The 20,034-nt window shown below is 43.6% G+C and overlaps 1 long non-coding RNA gene across 5 annotated transcripts in view; it reads right to left on the bottom strand.

Moving 5' to 3' along the window:
* The window catches only part of LOC123577593, a 235,276-nt gene that overhangs the window by 130,624 nt on the left and 84,618 nt on the right, over positions 1–20,034 (bottom strand). For 4 of the 5 annotated variants that reach the window (XR_006701961.1, XR_006701955.1, XR_006701966.1 and 1 more), the window contains exons 2-3: positions 18,012–18,231; positions 15,820–15,941 (exon numbers count right to left, since the gene is read on the bottom strand). This is a non-coding gene — a long non-coding RNA (uncharacterized LOC123577593). The remainder of the gene's footprint in view (positions 1–15,819; positions 15,942–18,011; positions 18,232–20,034) is intronic. The other variant, XR_006701968.1, reaches the window with a different exon arrangement.

Genomic DNA, 20,034 nt, shown 5'->3' with positions numbered 1-20,034 from the left:
GGTCTTCATTCTCTTACGAAGGTTCTCGTGTATGTGGAACAATTCAGTACAACGTGTATACTTTTCTCCTGTTCACCTGTCTTTGTCAGTTTAATTTTCAGATCCACCCAGAGACCTTATGGTCCTCCCCTATACACTTAGGAGAGAATCAACGTTTTAAAAAATCTTAATGTCATTATGGAAGTAGTTTTGACCTCCAGGACCACACATCTCACCTTGAGGACTACACCCCACTTTGAGTCCCCCTCATCAGAATGGTGACATTAGCTTTCATTAAGAAAAGAACAGGGGTGCCTGGATGGCTCAGTCAGTTGAGCGGCCAACTTCGGCTCAGGTCATGATCTCACGGCTCGCGAGTTCGAGCCCCACGACGGGCTCTGTGCTGACAGCTTAGAGCCTGCTTCTGATTCTGGGTCTCCCTCTCTCTCTGCCCCTCCCCCACTCATGCTCTGTCTCTCTCTGTCTCAGAAATAAACAAACATTTAAAAAAATTAAAAAAGAGAAAAGAACATTGGGGCGCCTGGGTGGCGCAGTCGGTTAAGCGTCCGACTTCAGCCAGGTCACGATCTCGCGGTCCGTGAGTTCGAGCCCCGAGTCAGGCTCTGGGCTGATGGCTCAGAGCCTGGAGCCTGTTTCTGATTCTGTGTCTCCCTCTCTCTCTGCCCCTCCCCTGTTCATGCTCTGTTTCTCTCTGTCCCAAAAATAAATAAAGGTTGAAAAAAAAATTAAAAAAAAAAAAAAGAGAAAAGAACAGACTGAGGGGCATCTGGGGGCTCAGTAGGTTGAGTGGAGGGTCATGAGCCAGCAGTTTGTGAAATCGAGCCCCAAGGCGGGCTCTGTGCTGACAGCGTGGAGCCTGCTTGGGATTCTCTCTCTCTCTCTCTCTCTCTCTCTCTCTCTCTCTCTCTGCCCCTCCCCTGCTCAAGTTCACATGCTCTCTCTCTCTCAAAATAAATAAATAAACTACAAAAAAAAAGGAACAGACTGGAAGTTATTAACTTCAAACTGAAGATGCCACCTGACACCTTCATGCCCTCCCATTGGCCTTCACTGCTTGGGACCACACCGCCATGGCCTCCTGAGAACTCCTTTCGTTTCACACGTCCTGCCTGTTGTTGCCAGTGGAGCATCTCAGATCGTCCCTCCCTCCTGTCCCGTTCCTGCCAGGCCAGCCCAAGTCAAGGCGCCACGACACAGCTGCCCCTGTGAGAACTGGCGCACCGTGTAGAACAACTTCTGGAAAACTGACTTCTAAAGGGACGGGTGCTTCCTTAGACCCAGGGAACCCGGTGAACTTTCTGCCCAAACTGCCTTTGCAGGCAGACACCCTAAGCAAGAGGCAAGAGTCTGGGGGACGACAGGAGAAGAGGATGAAGGGGACCGAGCAGGCAGCACTAGGATGGTGGGTGAGGTCAGGGAGAGGGGCGAGTGGTCCCCACCAACAGGGTGGCAGGGTGGGGCCCCCCCCCCCCCGGGCCCTCCCCTCCCCGCCCCCCCCCGTCCCCCCCCCCCCCCCCCCCCCCCCCCGGGGCGGAGAAGCCTGCATCCGGTTCTTCGAGTCTCAGGCTAAGAGCATAATCAAGGACTCCCACCCGGTCCCTCGGGCAGATCCAGGGGTCTGATCAGATGCCTCCTGCTGCCAGCATCCCCCTGCCCACTGGTTTCTGTTGTCGAGCCGTGGCCAGTGCAGAATGAACGGCCCGGCACACCCCAGTTGGGTACACAAGTTCGGTCCCCGGTAGCACCTGCGCACATCTGAGCAAGCGCGCTGGAGGGTCGTGTTCCAGCTCAGGGTCCGTTAGCTTCACACTCCCTTAGGGGCCGGTCACCAACAGCTCAGCAGAGGAGACCCACCAGTGATGAGGACCACAGCCCCACCTGCAGACAAAATCGTGAAGGGGGCCGGCTGCCCCTCTCCACTCATCTCCCACCACCAAGGGTGGAGAGCTGTAAAGTGCTTTGTTCTGGGACCTCCTAACATTTTGGGAAAAACTATGTATCCTTCTCAGACATTATTTATTATTTAAAAAAAATTTTTTTTAATGTTTATTTCTGAAAGGGAGAGAGAGACAGAGCAGGAGCAGGGGAGGGCAGAGAGAGAGGGAGAGAGACAGACAGAGACAATCTGAAGCAGGCTCCAGGCTCTGAGGTGTCAGCACAGAGCCCGATGTGGGTCTCAAACTCAGGAACCGGGGAGATCATGACCTCAGCCGAAGTAGGACACTTAGCCGACTGAGCCACCGAGGCGCCCCTATCCTCCTCAGACATTTTAAAAATCACATACAAAATTTGTATCGCAAGTTTAAGTTATTAAGAAATATGTTAGCTTCTGGCACATTGACTTTTCAAATTGTTAAATCACTCGTTTAATGTATTGAATACCCACCTTCATCTATTGAAAAGACACATGAACAAGCTCTTTTTAACAGCCATAAATTTTCCAACATTTATGATGCCTCCTTGCACTCGTATTTCCAACTATGTGACCCACACAACTTTATCTTAGTAGGATAAGCTTTTAAGCTTGAAAATCTTATATTGGTCACCATACCATAATCCTTGGTTATAAAATATGTACATAAGTTAAAATTTTACATATTAAAATTTCCTAGATTATTTGTTATATTTATTATTAATTCAAAACTGAAAAAGTTAAAATTTCCTGTCACCATAAGAATCTACATGTTACCCAATACTATAGATCGATTTGTCATTGCAATTTATATTAGTAAATAATTGGGTAAAATAAAATAACTATCATATACAGTTTTTAAATAATCATCAAGCATAAAAAAGGGAACTAGTCTTTTTTTAAAGATTAGTTTTTGTATTTTGATGAATATTGCTTATTGCTAGAGTAAGACAATATTTCGTGGAAATTACCAGCAAAAAGAAGAGAAGCTATTAATAGGGCCACTAAATATACAGAAAAGCTGAAGCAAGCAGGAGACCTGTACCCAAATTAAAAATGCATACTAGTTCACAATACACAATAATCTTCTGGGTAAAAGCTAAAGAAGATTGTTTTCCCATGCATTGGAGCAAATGATTAAGAAAATACCTCATATGATTTACTTTAACTTGAAGCTATAATCTTAGTCTTTCACCTCCTCCTACTTGAAATCAATCCCCAGTATGTACTAGAGACTCGGACACCAATATTTCAAGTTGATCCTTTATTTGGCGCACTGGAGGGTCTCCACCTAGCAAGATGCAGCATGCGAGAAAGAGGTCCCCTGGGGGCTTCTGCAAAAGGGGAGTTGTGGGGAGAGAATCAGCCTGACACCTCGAATGTACCCCCAAGGACATCAGTTATAGGGAAAAGCACATATGGAAACCAGGATCTGGAAATCGATTCTACTGAAATTACCCACATCCACGTACTCCTTGTTGGAGCTTTGAGTGCTCCCAATGGTGGTTGTTCTGGAGTGCTCTGTCCATCATCTTCCCCTGCCTGCACCCGCCCCGATATCCATTCCGTTCAAGCCAAAGATCTAAAGCCAAAGATCTAAAGCCCCCATCGGCAAGCCAGCAAGATGTTCTCCTGCAAGTTCCAGTTGCTCATGTCTTCTCCCCTCCCTTCCCTCAATCTTCCGGACACAGTGGCCACTCCCAGGGACTTGGGGTCGTGGTTTCTGACTGTTGCACAGTAAGAGGTACCTGCTGGTGAGCTGACATACTAACCTGCAATCCACAGGGAGATGATTTCTAAAGGCCTTGCCTCTGGTGGGTGACATAAGTGAGGATGGGCCTATCTTCCTATGTCCTGTGTTTTTCCCTTCTCCTTCCTCACCTCCTGGACACTCTGCAGTATCTCGGCGTTTCTAGACACAGTAAGCTGCAAATGCCTAAGACACCCACCAGAAATGCAAATATAACCTCAATTTGCTGGACAGACTCAACCGTGGGCCCCTAGCTCAGAAGGCTCCCAGAAGCCCAGTTTCTGGAGGGAGTGACATAGGAGGGCGGGATGGGGTTTCTCAAACGTGGTTGTGATATAAGAGCAGAATCAGAGGGTGCCAGATACCTCAGTGAGTGAGCGGCTGAACAAGAGAACCTAAGAACCCTGCTGGTGTCCCCACTGCCCCTCCTCTCCCTGCACCATTCCTGTCACTGGAGGAGTGCCACAGCAGAGCAGAAGAACAGGACTGAGAACGGGGGCAGGAGGAAGGTGGTGACTCCTAATTTCGAGTTCTATCTTCCTGGATGAAGGGAGAGGGAAAGGAACTGGCCTTAGGCCACATCTCTAAGCAAAACAGGATTTCCTGCGCATCCTGTTGTCTTTGTTCTGAAACCCCTCCAATAGTGCCTCCCACACGGTTTCTTCCCTCCCCCACCCGGCTCCCTGGCAGGTATTTTTAGGCTGAGGGGCCTCTCTCGGTGGTAACCGCTGAAGAGGAATGCCCAAGCACCTGCATGCCCCGCAGTTTCCTGGACTCAGAAATCCAGGGGTTCCTCCTTCTTCCAGCCTCAGCCGGACAACCCAAGAGCCGTCAAGAACTTTCTAGAAGTGGATCACTGAATCCAGATGAGTGATCTATTGAATACTTGTGTAGCTATAAAGTAAGAATTCATTCATTTAGAGTTTTGTCCAGTTGCAGTGTATAGCCTGAGTAAGAAGGCCATTAGCTGTACGTATTACAGCACGGTCTGCTTAAAATGTTTAGTGACTTCTGGGGAGAAGCAAGACATTCCTGTGTATTAGGTATGATGTTACTACTATTATCCTCATTTTACACATGAGAAATCAGTAGTTTGCCCAAACCCACACAGTCAATACGTGACAGAGAGGAAATGTGAACTCGGGCGTTCCTTTTACCTGATTCCAAGGCCACACTTGTTCTTGGCTCCACACTGCCTCTCAGCTTCCTAGCCTAGGCCCTCAACAAGCCTCTCCCACCTTTCATACCTTTTACTTCTACCCCTTCTCAAGTGGTAAGAGCCAAAACACACGATAATTAACGTGACGAGTAGCACCTAACAAGAGACATTATCAACACCTCCTAAATTTCAGCCCGATACACCCATGCAAATTCCGCCCCCACCCCAAGGATGCCTGCCACCCTACCTGGGTTTATACTGTCCTCTTGATCTTGACATCTATCCCTACCTGACTTTCTGCTCCTCCTTATGACCCCATTGCTTCCCCCATGGGAGGAAAGGGTTCTCCCCAACCAAACTTTGTCTCCTTAGAGCTCTGTTTCATATCAAGGTAGGATCTAAAAGCAGATAATGTAGGGGCACCTGGGTGGCTCAGCCGGTTAAGCATCTGACTTCGGTTCAGGTCGTAATCTCACAGTTTGTGGGTTCAAGCCCTGTGTCGGGCTCTGTGCTGACAGTTTGGAGCCTGCTTCTGATTCTGTCTCTCCCTCTCTCTGTGTCCCTCCCCTGCCTACAGTCTGCCTCTCTCTCTCTCTCTCTCTCTCTCAAAAATAAACATTAAAAAAATTTTTTTAAAGCAGATAATGTAGATGATTCTTGGTAAGAAAGGTAGAATCTCTATTAGCATAATAACACACTGGGGTAATGCTATTTGTCCATATTGGCAAGAGGAAGTTAAAGATTTTTAAGAAAATATTTGGTCAGATGGTTGTTGAATGAATGAATGATACACTCTGAAGCTAGACCAGGAAAGATGCTTTTCCATGCCTATGCCTCAGTACAAGCAGAAACCAAAGTAGAAGAGCCCAGAGGGAGGGCAGAGGGGGGAAAAAGCAAAAAAAAGACTCTGGAAGAGGAACCCAGAAAGAGGGCAGGAGTATTCTTGAGCCCCATCTGAGGTAACTGATCACAGACTGACAGGTATCCCCAGGGCAGAGTCAAGGGCTACTTTGAGTCACTCTACTCTTGCCTGTTTGTGCTTGATACAGGTTTTCTGTCTGTACATGGGGTCGCTTCCACACTTCAACAGGTCAAGGGATAATTAAAAGGTTACATGTAGGGGCGCCTGGGTGGCTCAGTGGGTTAAGTGTCTGACTCTTGATTTCCCCTCAGGTCATGATCTCATGGTCATGAGATTGAGTCCCACACTGGGCTCCATGCTGCGTAGAGCCTGCTTAAGATTCTTTTGCCCTCTCCCTCTGCCCCTCCCACGCTCGCTCTTTCTCTTTCTTTCTTTCTTTCTTTCTTTCTTTCTCTCTCACTCAAAAAAACAAAACAAAAAAAGCCAAAGCACAAAGTTACACTTACGTGTGTGTGTTTCACCTACAAAGTGAAAAACTTCTTGAGAGCAGAATCCTGGTCTAATTCATCCTGAGTTTCCCATAGATCTGACCCCACGTTACATGACATAGTGCCTTGTAGGTAGCAGGTGCTCGATACATATTACAGATTTGTGACTAAAAGAGTGCATATGCCCCTTTTATGAAACAGACGGTTACATTTTGATTACCACACACCATCCTCCAATTTGTCATACACTTAACATTTCCCTGATATACAGCTTCAAGCCACATGCAGCGATTTTCAGGAATATATTCTTTGATAACTCTGCTCTATCTCTCAAGCAGATCTGTGGAATCAACACAACACAACCAAACAAAACATCATATGATGAAGTTCCAAATGTTCTTATCCTAGTGCTGTATAGTTTGTTAACCAACTAGAAGAACATGAAAGCCGACTGTGTAAATAGACACCGGATAAATTTTTGAGCAAACTGTGTTCACCAAATTTAGGAACCTTGATTCCCTAAAAACAGGATATTTGCGAGTAGGGATTCCTAAACTGAGATAAGGAAAATGTGGAAGGGTAGATAGGTAGAGGGTGCTGGCCACTGAAAAACATAAGGTGCTATGCCTACTCTTCATAAATTTGTAATCCCTTTGAGTCAACTACACATATAGAGATGATAACAAGTCCTGTCTTGGTGTCTCGGTTCAAATGAGTACTAAGTTCTTGGGCTGGTTAGGGAAAGCTGCTGGAGGAGCTGAGATGTGAGCAGGACCCTGAAAAATGATGAGAATTTGGGGTCCATTTGAAAGGTCCATTAGAGAAGGCTAAGACTTCAGCCTGGGAAGGGGCCGGGACCAGACAGAACCCGACTTCCCACGTGTGGCATCTTCGCACCCCCACACAGCCATCTCTGGGCCAGCCTGAGTCCTGGGACTCTTCCTGCGTTTCCTCCTTCTGCTGAACTACACCATCTCTGCCCCCCAGAGCTGTAACTCTCTCAGCCCAGATGGTGGAGGGGGACATTTGCCGTGTGTGGCAGAGGCTGCTGGTCAACACGATAGCTCTTGTCCCTCTGTTTTCCTTAGAAATAAAACTAAGTGCTGACCAATGCGATATACACAGGAGTGGTGTGCACCTTCTAGAAAATGTCCTTCAAGGGAAGTGGCTTATCCCACCCCACCCCCATCTCCTTCCTGCCAACGGGAATGCAAATCATGTGGTAAGAGCTCATCCTGAGGAATGCAGAGCAGTAAGATCTACTGAGCCCCGGTCCCTGACAGCTTGGAGCGCCAGGCAGCACTGGTCTGCCCCCGGACTTCTGTCATGTGGGTAAGAAAAAAGCCACTGTTAAATTTTCTATTGTTCAAATTTTTTTTGTTTTTGTCTTCAGCCAAACTTAATGTTAATTTTACACTCTACAATTGGAGGACACAACACACACACACACACACACACAGATTAGTTCCAGTAATTTAACAAAAGGAAAGACGGTTGTCTACTTAGAAGTTAAAGAAATAGAAATTAAAGGCATGAGATGCCATTTTGTCTGCTAAATTCTAAAAAAAAAAGAAAACCGATAAAAATGATAGTAAGTCTTCGGGGAAACAAGTAAGCTAATGACAGTGTAATAAACTGGTACAATTCTTCTAGAAAACAATGGCCACTTCAGATACGTTTTTATACCACTACCCAGTGGTCCAATTCCTAAAAGGTTGGAAAATGCATCACAATCAATTAACTCAAAAGTAAAAAATGTATAGGGGCACCTGGGTGGCTCAGTTGGTTAAGCCTCTAACTTGATTTTGGCACAGGTCACAATCTCACAGTTCATGAGTTCGAGCCCCAAATTGGGCTCTGTGTTGACAGTGTGGAGCCCGCTTGGGGTTCTCTCTCTCCCCTCTCTCTTTGCCTGTACCCTGCTCATGTTCTCTCCTCCTCAAAATAAATAAATAAACTTAAAAACTGTTTTTAAAAGGTAAAAATGTAGAAAAATGATGACAGCAGAACTGTTTTAATAGCAGAAAACCCAAACTGCCCAAATAAGATGCTACAGGGAAATGGTAAAGGATGACATACTAATTTGATGGAGAACCATCCAGCCATTTAAAATATGACAAATACCATGCAATAACTTGAAAACATACAATATCTTATGTAAAAAAATACTTCAGGAAACCGAATAAACATTAGGACAACAGCTGCCAAATTGTGGCCGTTTTCCCAGTCCTGTGCCTTTAATCAGGTTCAACTTATCTCTCTCTACAGTGTCCAGTGAGAACTGTATGTCCCGGATCCGTTCCTTGCAAATTCCTGGTCTTTTTCTATGTTGCTACCCTTGCAGAAACGATCCCTTCCTATTCTTTTGTTTTGTTTTGAAACTTATTTGTTCTTGAATTTTGAGTTTCGGGTTTTACAAGATGGTTTCCAGGGGAACATCTCAGGTAGACAAAAGAACTTCTAACAATCTTAGTGGGATTGCTTCACAGCAGCCAGACATGCCCAAAGAAGAGAGACGCCAGTCTCAAAAAGAATTTATGGATGTGGTTTTGGAGCATGTAGTCAACTGAAGTGACAATAATAGAACACGTACGGCATTTTAAAGAGAGTTGTACTGAAAAAAGAGACGATACATTCTGGAAAATCTAAGACGACAATAAACAGATCGGTGGTTGCCAGGGTTTGGTGGGGATGAATAGGCAAAACACAGAGATTCTTCAGGGAGCTGAAAATACTCTGTCTGAGCCTATAATGATGGTATGTATCGTTATACATTTGCCCCAAACCAGAGAATGTAGAACATTGAGACTGAACCGTAACGTAAACTATGGACCTTGGACGATTATGATGTGTCAATGCAGGTTCATCAGTAGTAACACATGTACTACTCTGGTGGAGGATGTTGACAACAGAAGGGCTGTGCATGTGTAGAGGAAGAGGGTTGATGAGAAATTTCTGTACTTTCCCCTCAATTTTGCTGTGAACCCAAAACAATTCTAAAAAAAAAAAATAAACTCTTAATTAAAAGCAAACAAACTACAACAACAAAATATATAGTCAGCTTGGAGTAAAAGAGCTAAAATTTCACAAACTGCAAAATGGTCTTTGGGGGCCCCCAATCTTTTTTGTTTTTGTTTCTGTTTTGTTTAGTAAGAAGTTGTCTCAGAAAGCTACTCAGAAGCCAACACAGACTATTTCTTAAGCAAAAGAGGAAGGCAAAGCCAAGCACCAGGATGGAGACACCAAAAGTGATGGGGAATAATGGATTAGGAAGGGACTCCCAGGGACAGGACTGGGTCCTGCTCTCAGAACAGAAAGACCTGGCAACACGTGCCTGGCGGGATTCCAGAATTCTTATGAATTCTGTGCCTGCTGTGTATCTTCCCTTAATTCCCGTTTTGAAGGGAAGTATTTACTGCAATTGTCCTGGCCCTATCTTTCATTGTTTGTTGAGTGTTCGCAGAGCATGTAATTTGTCTCTTCCATTTACAGGTTTCTGAATCCAAAGGAACCACAGCCAAGGAATTCACCCTCATTTGGACTTGATAGAAATCACAGGACTCAGGCCTTGGAGCCTAATGCTACAGGTAAATGAGATTTGTAGGGGTGCTCAGAGGGAGGGAGTATATTTTGCATATGACAGGAGAATGAATAATTGGAATTAGGAAAAAGGTTGTGGTCTACTTTCGTAGTAGTGGGCACCAGTGATTCATGCCTTTAGGTAGCCACTTCCCATATTGACTCTGGGCTTGGCCGTGTGACTTACTTTGGTCTGTGGGACACAAACAGACGTAATGCAAGCAGAGGCTTGAAGAAACACTTGCTTAGTGGGGCTTGCCCTTTCTTGCTCTTTCCATGGAGGCCTTCCACTACCATACCGAGAAGCCCAGAAGACCTAGTGGAGAATGAGAGATCACGTGGAGACAGGCCTCAAGCTGTCCCACCCATTCCAGGTGAGGTCTCAAAGATGAAAATGAGCCCCATTCTGGCCCAGCTGGTCCAGACTAGAAGAAACATCCAGGTATCCTATACAATTATGGTAGTGGTGTTAAGCCATCAAGTTTTAAGGTGGCTTTTTAACCAGCAGATACAGCGAAACTCAAATAGAGGCAAATCTAGCTTATGGAAGGTGGGAGAGGTGACTTTGAAGCAGAGAAATCTCTGGGAAGAACAGGCCTACGTGTGTGGGCAGTTTCCCAAGACAAACTAATGCAGATTCACAGGGGGAGGCCATAACGATGGTTAATGAGGGGCCAAGAAGAAGAAAGTGCCAGAAGTTAAGTCTAATAATGGGAAAAGTGAAGATGAAAACTGGAGGATGAGCAGTACTTTTGGAAGTTTGTGGGATTAAGAAGAAGCAAAGTAGTGGGAGAAATGAATGGGTCAGACCAAGTCAATTCAGAAATAAAGCTTTGAACCCAGAGAGTTCTAGGTCTTCTTTCAATGGAGCAGCTAACAGCTAATTCGTGTGGTGTGCAGTAAACACTGAATCAGAATATGTGAGGGTGTGACCCTGGAATCTGCATGCTTAACAAGCTCCCCAGGACATGTTAATGTATACTTTCTTCTCAGTGAGCTGCCCTACATATGAAGGAGTATTGAAAGGGGTAAACTCTGTCAAGTTACCAAAGTTCTAGAATACCCTTTCCCTAGGACAACAACGCTCCCCTCAAACACAACCATGGAAGATCAGTAGTTCTCAAAACAAGATCAGTAGTTCTCAAAACAAGATCAGTGGTTGAGAACAAGTGGTTCTCAAGACATTAGAATCACCCGGGAAACCCAGAAAAAGAAAGAAAAAGAAACTCTATGTCCTACTGCACAAGAATTCAATCTGAATCTCTGAGAGTAGCATCTAAACATCAGTACTTTAAAAACGTCCCAGGTGATTGGATTATGGGGTGGAGGAAGAGTCTGGAAGAGATGATGTAATCTCTAAACCAAGAATCCATCAGGTTTCTGAGAAATGAGTAATAAATGCAAAATCTCTCTGAACCTCCTCATTTTCATGTATTTGGCGATTGATCTAAACCGCCATTAAACTCAAAGAGCAGTGTTCAGAATTTGGTGACTAATGGCTATTTCTGAGTCAAAAATGAAATAGCATTTATTTTCATCATGTAATAAAAGTCAGGCAAACATTAACTCAGACCCAATGAATCAGCAAACGTGATTATTCAAACAGCCTGAAGTCAAGTTATCTATGAAAATATATTTTGCTTAATTTGTTACACAAAACTTCAAGATTTTGGTAGAAATGTTTAAACTACTACTACTAAAAAAAAAAATGGAATCTAAATGAATAAATGAATAGAGCTAGCCTGATGTCTGAGACAATAAAGAGTAGTTGGGAGCTGTGACAAATCAAATTTTCAGGGATGAGAAGATTTTTGTGCCAGTCAAACCTAAAAGGATTGGAGCCCAATTTAGCTGACAGGCTGCTGGTCTACAGGCCTCTGAGTCATAACAGAAACTATTAGGATATAGACAAGAACATAAGTATGAAACTGTGATAGCTAAGGGATCAGGAAAGATTTTAAAGAAGTGGGGACCATGGAAATATTTTAAAGGCTGAGGATTTTTTCAAGTTTTAAAATGTAATTTAAAGAGTGTTAAACTTTTCATTTTGAAGTGATTTCATGTGCAAGTATAAGTTTAGTACCAAGACTTCCTGTATATTCTTTACCCAGGTTCTCCAGATGTTAACATCCAACATAACTTCTGTACAAAGATCAATATCAGGAAGTTTACTACAATACTGTTATTTGAATATCACCGACTGTTCCACTAATGTCTTTCTTTTCTTCTTTCTTTCTTTCTTTCTTTCTTTCTTTCTTTCTTTCTTTCTTTCTCCTTTCTTTTCCTTCTTTCCTTTCTTTTCTTCCTTCCTTCCTTCCTTCCTTCCTTCCTTCCTTCCTTCCTTCCTTCCTTCCTTCCTTCCTTCCTCTCTCTCTCTCTCTCTTTCTTTCAGGTTCAAGACCTAATCCAGGATCACACTTTGCATTTGGTTATTGTGTCTCCTTGGTTTCCTTTAATCTGGCATAGTTTCTCTTTGTCTTTCATTGCCTTTCATGATCTTGACATTTTTAAAGAGTGCTGGTCAATTATTTTATAGAATGGCCCTCAGTTTGGATTCGCCTGATGTTTGCTCATGATTTAAATTCAGTTTATATATTTTTGGAACAAATAACACAGAGTGATGCTGTATCTATCTGAGTGTGTTCTAACCAGAGACATATGATAGTGACTTGGACCATTACAGTAAGTAAAATTAAATCACTAAATGAAGCTGGGGCTTGTCATGTTTCTCTATTATAAGCTTACAATTTTTCCCATTGGAATTAATCATAAGCTTTTGGGAAGATACTTTGACATTATGTAAATATCCTATTCCTCATACTTCTGTTTACTAATGTTTGCATTTATTAATGACTTATGTCTGAAACAATTACTACTGTGGTGTTTGCCAAATGGTGATTTTCTTTTTTTTTTTTTAATTTTTTTTTAATGTTTATTTATTTTTGAGACAGAGAAAGACAGAGCATGAATGGGGGAGGGTCAGAGAGAGAGTGAAACACAGAATCTGAAACAGGCTCTGGACCCTGAGCTGTCAGCACAGAGCCCGAACGTGGGGCTTGAACCCACGGACCGCGAGATCATGACCTGAGCCAAAGTTGGACGCTTACCTGACTGAGCCACCCAGGCGTCCCCAAATGGTGATTTTCTAATTTCATTACTCTTTCTATGTTTATTAGTGGAATTCTATTTACTTTTCTTCTCTCTCATTTGTTTGTATATGTAAGTATAGTTTGTGGATTCTCACTTTATTCTATGGGTTATAATCTATTATTAGCATTATTCATTTTGTTGTTCAAGTTGTCCCAGATTTGATCATTAGGTACCCCTTCAAGTAGGCTCCTATGTCCTTTTGACATATCCCCATCGTTTCTGTTTTAGTACTTCCTTACTTCTGGCAGCACAAGACACTGCATGCCCATCCTACATTTTCTCCGCCTCAGACCTAGAACCAGCCATTTCTCCAAGGAACCCTAGTAATTTCCGTTAGAGAATGGTAACCAGAAACCATGATCTGGGCAATTAGTGTGCCCATTGGTACTGAGTGTCATGGCTTCTAGGCTTTCTCTGCAGATAGATATCTCGGTCTATTGTCATATGCATCTACATATTCAAAATTACAAGTTCATGGTGATGACCTCCAATTTGACTCCAACGTGACCAAGTTCATTCTAGCCTTCCCCTTTTCCTTATTTATAACTCCTTTCCCTGACCGTGAGAAGCTTGGCTCTCATTTTCCATACCATTTTAAATTATTTGCTCAATCCTAGTTTACACGTTAGGTGGTTTTAGACAGTCTACCCTTTTTACTACACAACACCTATATACATCTATCTTCCCATACATGCATTTTTTTTTCAACGTTTATTTATTTTTGAGACAGAGAGAGACAGAGCATGAACGGGGGAGGGGCAGAGAGAGAGGGAGACACAGAATCGGAAACAGGCTCCAGGCTCTGAGCCATCAGCCCAGAGCCCGACGCGGGGCTCGAACTCACGGACCGCGAGATCGTGACCTGGCTGAAGTCGGACGCTTAACCGACTGCGCCACCCAGGCGCCCCATCATACATGCATTTTTAAAAGCGTCCATCCACATCTACATAAAGTACAATCATTCCATCCCCCAAAATAGACAATCCAAGTATCATTCATTACTGCATCTAGTTCCAAGTCCAGGACTTCTTTCAGTCTGGATGTCGCTCTTCATGGTTGGTTAAAGCATGCATAAGACATGGGGCGCCTGGGTGGCGCAGTCGGTTAAGCGTCCGACTTCAGCCAGGTCACGATCTCGCGGTCCGGGAGTTCGAGCCCCGCGTTGGGCTCTGGGCTGATGGCTCAGAGCCTGGAGCCTGTTTCCGATTCTGTGTCTCCCTCTCTCTCTGCCCCTCCCCCGTTCATGCTCTGTCTCTCTCTGTCCCAAAAATAAATAAACGTTGGGAAAAAAAAATTAAAAAAAAAAAAAAAAAAAAAAAAAGCATGCATAAGACAGATTTATCAATCACCAACAAATCCAGTACATAACAGCAGAGAAAGACCAGGGATGACCACAATGGAAGAAATCTCTATTATAAAAGAGGAGAATTGGGAAAACATACACACACATGAACACAGACACATCCTGAACAACAATACACATAAAACGTAATTCTCCTGGGGTGACTATGTGACTTGAAGGTGAACATGACGTAAATTGTCTCATCAGGGTGAATCTCAGAACTCTGGCTTTGAAATGCTGTACAAAGGGTTTGCTTTTTTCTTCTCAGCCTCATCGTCTGAAAATGCTCTGAGAGGAATAGGTTAATCAATTTGGCAGCCTCTGGTTTTCTTCTCCTGGAGGCTTTTTGTTCATTGAAATAGCTAGAGATGTTTCCCTTTCTAGGAGCTACATAATTTTAGCATCCCCTTTTCTGTGTGTGACTTCAAAGAGCCTGAGAGTGTCTTAGGAGTTGAACAGTCATGGACTGTGGTTGTCCAGGATTGGGATTTCTTTGGCAATATAACTCCTTTACAAACTTAGTTATCGTCAAGAGATTTTGACATAGGCTAAGAACCATAAACAGACAGCCTGCCTCTAGTCATTGTATTTAAGTCTAGGACTTTAGACTGTCTAACAATAAGCCTTTGTTGTATGACCATCCCCTAAAGCCTTAGTGTAATGGCTGCTACTTTTGGGTTGGCTTCTGGTTCTGGACAGTTTCTGACCATAACTTGCTGTGGAATGATTTGTTCCATCATAGCTGCTCTTATTTGCCTTGTCAGGTGAATACTGCTTTGTAAGAAGCTTTGGGAGTGGTCTAAAGAGTCAGGCCTGTCTTTTGCCCTAGTCTTACCTCCTATCTTTACTTCACTTGGAGTAGAGTATTTGGTCTTTGCAACGCTGCTAGATTTCAGTCATCTTGATTTCAGTCCATACCCAAAAAGGGAATTTCTAAGCAAAATCATATACCCTTCCTTCTCTGCCTTCAGATGGGTCACTTCATCTTAAGGTCATTTCTTTATTTTTTATTATTTATTTATTTATTTATTTATTTATTTTTAGAGGGGGAGAGAGAGAGTGAGTGAGCATGCAAGCAGGGGAGACGGGTAGAGGGAGAGAGAGAGAAAGAGAGAGAGGGAGAGAGAATCTTAAGTAGGCTCCACGCTCAGCACAGAGCCCAATGCTGGGTTCAATCCCACGACCCTGGGATCATGACCTGAGCCAAAATCAAGAGTCAGACTCTCACCCAACTGAGCCACTCAGGTGACACGTCAGATTTTTCTTTATTGTAGGACCTTTCTGTAATCAAAAACCCTGGGTATTTCCTACTATTTCCCCTTATGTGCCTTGTAGGTTCAGGCCTGACTCTCAACAGGTCACTGCTGCTTACCTCATCACCTCTGCTCAGCCAAATCCACATTTTAGGGTTTGTATTTTACTGTACCCCACTCCTGGAACCAAATTTCTGTATCAGTTATGAATTCTCTGGTGCAAGAAACAGAAGAGTTTGCTCAAATCAGCATAAGCAATGAAGGGATCTATTAGCTTTTATAAATTGAAATTCGGTGATGAGGCAAACCTCAGAGTCAGCTCACCTCAGACTGGGATCCACTTAGCTGCACACTTCTCTTCGCACAGGCTTCCTCCTTGAGCTCTTTCCATCCTAGCAGCAAAATGGCCCCAGCAGTTCTTGTCTTTCCATCTTTATCCTCTGGTTCTGAGAGGAAAAGCAATTAAAACAACTTCGGTACCATGACTGCATGCCAGAGCCCCAAGATCAGCGCTGATTGGACTGTTGAGATTACATGGCTACCTCTAAACCAATAGGAGTTTAGTATATTTGGCCTAAGCCAACCAGTGCCCATCTCACGGGTGGTGCGTGACAACAGTAGAAACCTAATTGAAAACAGTAGGCCATTAGGAAGGGGAAAGTGGATTCTGGGTAGGCAACTAATAATAATCCATTTCCAAGCCTTTCAAAATAAATTTGTTACCAGGCCTTTAAAAAATAACTTCACGTTATCTTTTTTTTTTTTTTTTAATAAAATTAATCTGTATCTGAAATGCTGTCTTTCTGAAGAATCTAAGGCTTCGTGAGAACGGGGACCTTATCTGTCCTGTTCATTTCACTTGAAATACAATGCCTGGCATTCAATAAATATTTGCTTAATAAATGAATGAATGCATTGTGTTTATCCTGAATCTCTGAGACCTTCCAGCATAATGTCCCAAACCTCTAGGGCATGAATATTTCATTTGAGATGCTTGGGCTTAAAGCTTCACAGCTGGTAAGTGGATGGCCAAAACCTGAACTCAGGCTTGCTGACTCCACATATCATGCATTTCCGACTATTCCAAGCTGCTCTCATGTGTTAAAATAAGCCCTCAGAGTTTTAGCACAGCTGTGTTCAGAATACATGTAGGAACCACATAAAATATGCTGACAGCTAGTGTCCAAATAACAATTTGGAGGATTAATGGGACTCTAAAACTCACGTGAATTGATGTTTGCTTTTCTGATCTGAGCTATCAACATGCTCCAAGTTAAAATCATATCCTGCCTAACAGTATATGAAAGAATGGGATTGATCTGTTGCTAGCCTACTTTCTCATTTTGTCATGGCAATAACAGAAGGCACATTATAATTTTCTTATTGCTTATAGCTTCTGTCGAAGGTGAAACCTTTTTATCTGATAGTGTTAGCAGAGAAGACTGATCAACAGAGTGATAACATTAACTGATTATCTACCACGAGCTAGGTACTTACTCATTTACATATTTTAATTTTTATCCATTTATTGCATATTTATTGAATACCTTCCATGTGGCAGGCACTGTGCTACAGGAAAGGGAAACAACACTTAGCACAGGCTAGGGAGATATTACAGATTACAGTGCATTGATTAAGACCACAAACTCTGGAGTCAGAAAGATCTGAGTTCAAACCCTGGCTTTGCTGTAGCCTGTGAGATCCTGGGCATACACAGTTAACTTATCTTTGTCTTATTTGCTTCATTGCATGAAATTGTTCTTTAACTTATATACAGTTGTTTTGTGAGTCTTAAGTGAGATAATTTAAATGTTGTACTTGCCACGCCTGACAAATAGGAGTTGCTCAATTAAATGTTATTTTTATTATCAGATGGTCTCTATCTTCAAGTTGCTTACAATGAGTGCAGAAAACAGACATAAGCCTTCACACTTAATTTCTCCCAAAACGTTCTGAGTGTTATTTTTCCCCTTTATGAGCAAGGAAATTGAGAATTTCAAGAGTTTGTTCAAGGCCTTCATTAATGAGTAAATGAGGCAGAATTCAAAATTCAAAGATGTCTAAGTCCAAAGCCATGTTATCTTCAATTATCTGAATGAAGAATTGAGACAGTGGTTCCAGTCCTGACGTTAATGGTTCTCAACCCTGGAGAGAGTCTATAAAGCACCAACTGCCAGAACCCTGTTCCAGTTCCATTAAATCAGAGTATCAGAATCAAGGCTGAGTAGGGCATCAAGTTTTTTCAAAATCACCTCAGGAGATTCTAGCAGGCAGCCAGAGTGGAGACCCACTCAACTCTCTGAAGACTCTTCCAGCTTTAACAGTCTGATCCTTTTATATATGGCGGTGGTTGTCAGAATGAGATCAGTGCTTGTAGAAGCAGGGATATTCCAGGACTTCCCTCCACTGTGGCTCCGTGTCACCCCTGTGTCCTTTAGAGGAAAGGCCCAGGGCAGGTGGAACTCCCTTCACCTAGGGCCACCGCCATGGGTTGTAAAACCCAGTAGAGTACCCACCTGGCATACCCAGCAGCTGCATGAGTGCTGGCAAAGGAGGCTGGTGAGAATCCAAGCTCCCTCTTCAGGGCTGGGTCGACAGATCAACGGTATCCTTCACACATGGAGGAAGGAGCGGCCTGGGAAATGTCCCAAACAGATGCAGCTGTTCTTTGTTGCTGGAGAGGATGCCAATAACATTTTGTTCCTTGGGGTTCTCAAGAATGAAAAGTGTGCATAGCTATAAAAACAAATAAGCCCATAGGGATAATCATCATACTAATCTAAATGTCATATAGACACATATTTAAGTTAATTAAGTCATAACCGATATTTTGACCTATTCTACCACAGACTTTACATTGCAATATTCAATAAAGGGAAGAAAAATAGTTCATCAACCATGGGGTGCCCTCTGGGATATGTCAGTCACTTAGCGTCAAAGCTTCTGTAGCCCCTGAAACTGGGGTCATTTTAGGAACTCATTCCAGAGTCCGGTCCACATAAATCTAACCTGTCCACTCTCTGATTCGCTCCTCATAGCAATTCTGTGAGATGCATGGTCAAGCATCACTATTCTTATTTTACAGAGTTAGGAACTGAGGCTTAAAAAGGTTAAGTGATTTGCTCGCTGACTAGAAAATGCATATCCTACATTCAAGCATGCCCCTCTGGATTCTATGTTCTTAAGCTGACTACCTACACAGCTCTTCCCATCAAAATCTCTGCAGAGTGAGCAGAAGACAGGAGCTCTTCAACTCCAGGGATAGGCTAGATCGGGTTATCAAAGACAGAGGTCAGTTCAGGTGTGTTACAGAAATAAAGCGACTGTTTTTACACACCGAGTACCAAGACCGCATGCAGTGCGCAAAGACACCTTTCTCTGGAATCCTTGCTCAGGGGCTAGAGCGTAATGGAACAAACTCAGTTTTATCCCACCCACTGCCTCTGCTGGATCTCTCTTCCTCATAGCTTGGTGGTACCTCAGACAGACCCCTTATCTTTTTCAGTCGGTCAGATATCAAGGATTTCTCATTTTCAAATATTAAAAAGTCCAGTTCATCTAACACAAAACTTCAATCTCCCGTATATTTTCAAAGCGCACCTCCTCCCCCATTCAGGCCTGACCCGAACTCAAATACTTGAATTAAGGAAGGGAGGTGGGTATGGACCAGTTCCTTACTTACTCTAAAACACCCTCTCCTCAACTTACTCTGCTGCTTCTAACTACTCCAGAACTAGGGCCAGGAGAGGAAGGAGGGGCAGAGAGGCAAAAAGCTGTATTTGACCAGCGTTGGAGCAATATGGTCATGGCGTCCACTACTTGACAAACCATGGCCTTTTCTTTCTTACATCACTTTTGTTGGTTTTTGGAGATCTCCTTGCTGGAGACATCTCCCTGAAGAGAGTAACATCCCCTGGCTGACCACTCACGATCCCCTTAGCTCCTATAGGACAGCTGACCCATCAGTCTCTGCCGGTTTGTCTAGTCCCCATGGGCAGACCCTTTGGGTGGGGTCCTTTCAAGGCAACCAGAGCCTGGCTTTCATCTGAGGTGTCCTCTGAGGTGACCCACAGAGGACAGGGTGACACCCACCCCTGCCTGCAACAGATGGAAGTGTTATTTGCTGTCCCTTTGGCCTCTCTCTTCACCCTACACTGGGGACAAGTCTATCAATATTTCCCCTTCAGACTTTGCAGGCTCTGTGCCCTGCCAACTCTAGACAATACTTGTCAAAGTTCCCTCAGAGTTCTCTCTGAATCCATGGCCATCTTGGGTTTCTGTAGTTATGTAAGCTACTAGTTTGGAGGTGAGTAGTCAACATCCCATATCTTCAACCCTTTCCCAGCTCCTATCACACACTCGATTTGAGTAGGAAGAGGGGCAGAAATATTCTGCTCAGGGGAATCCTCTCTCACTAACCTCACAGCATTGCTATTGCCTTTTTTGTGTGTAGGTGAGGGTGGGTGATGTGCTATAGGTGGCAAAACTCGTTCCAAGTTCTTAGCAAGTCTTACTGATACTCTAGCACCCTCTGCCCTC

The sequence above is a fragment of the Leopardus geoffroyi genome, chromosome A1 (genome assembly GCF_018350155.1).
Source record: "Leopardus geoffroyi isolate Oge1 chromosome A1, O.geoffroyi_Oge1_pat1.0, whole genome shotgun sequence".
NCBI classification, from domain to species: domain Eukaryota; kingdom Metazoa; phylum Chordata; class Mammalia; order Carnivora; family Felidae; genus Leopardus; species Leopardus geoffroyi.
This window is presented reverse-complemented; position numbering and strand designations above follow the sequence as displayed.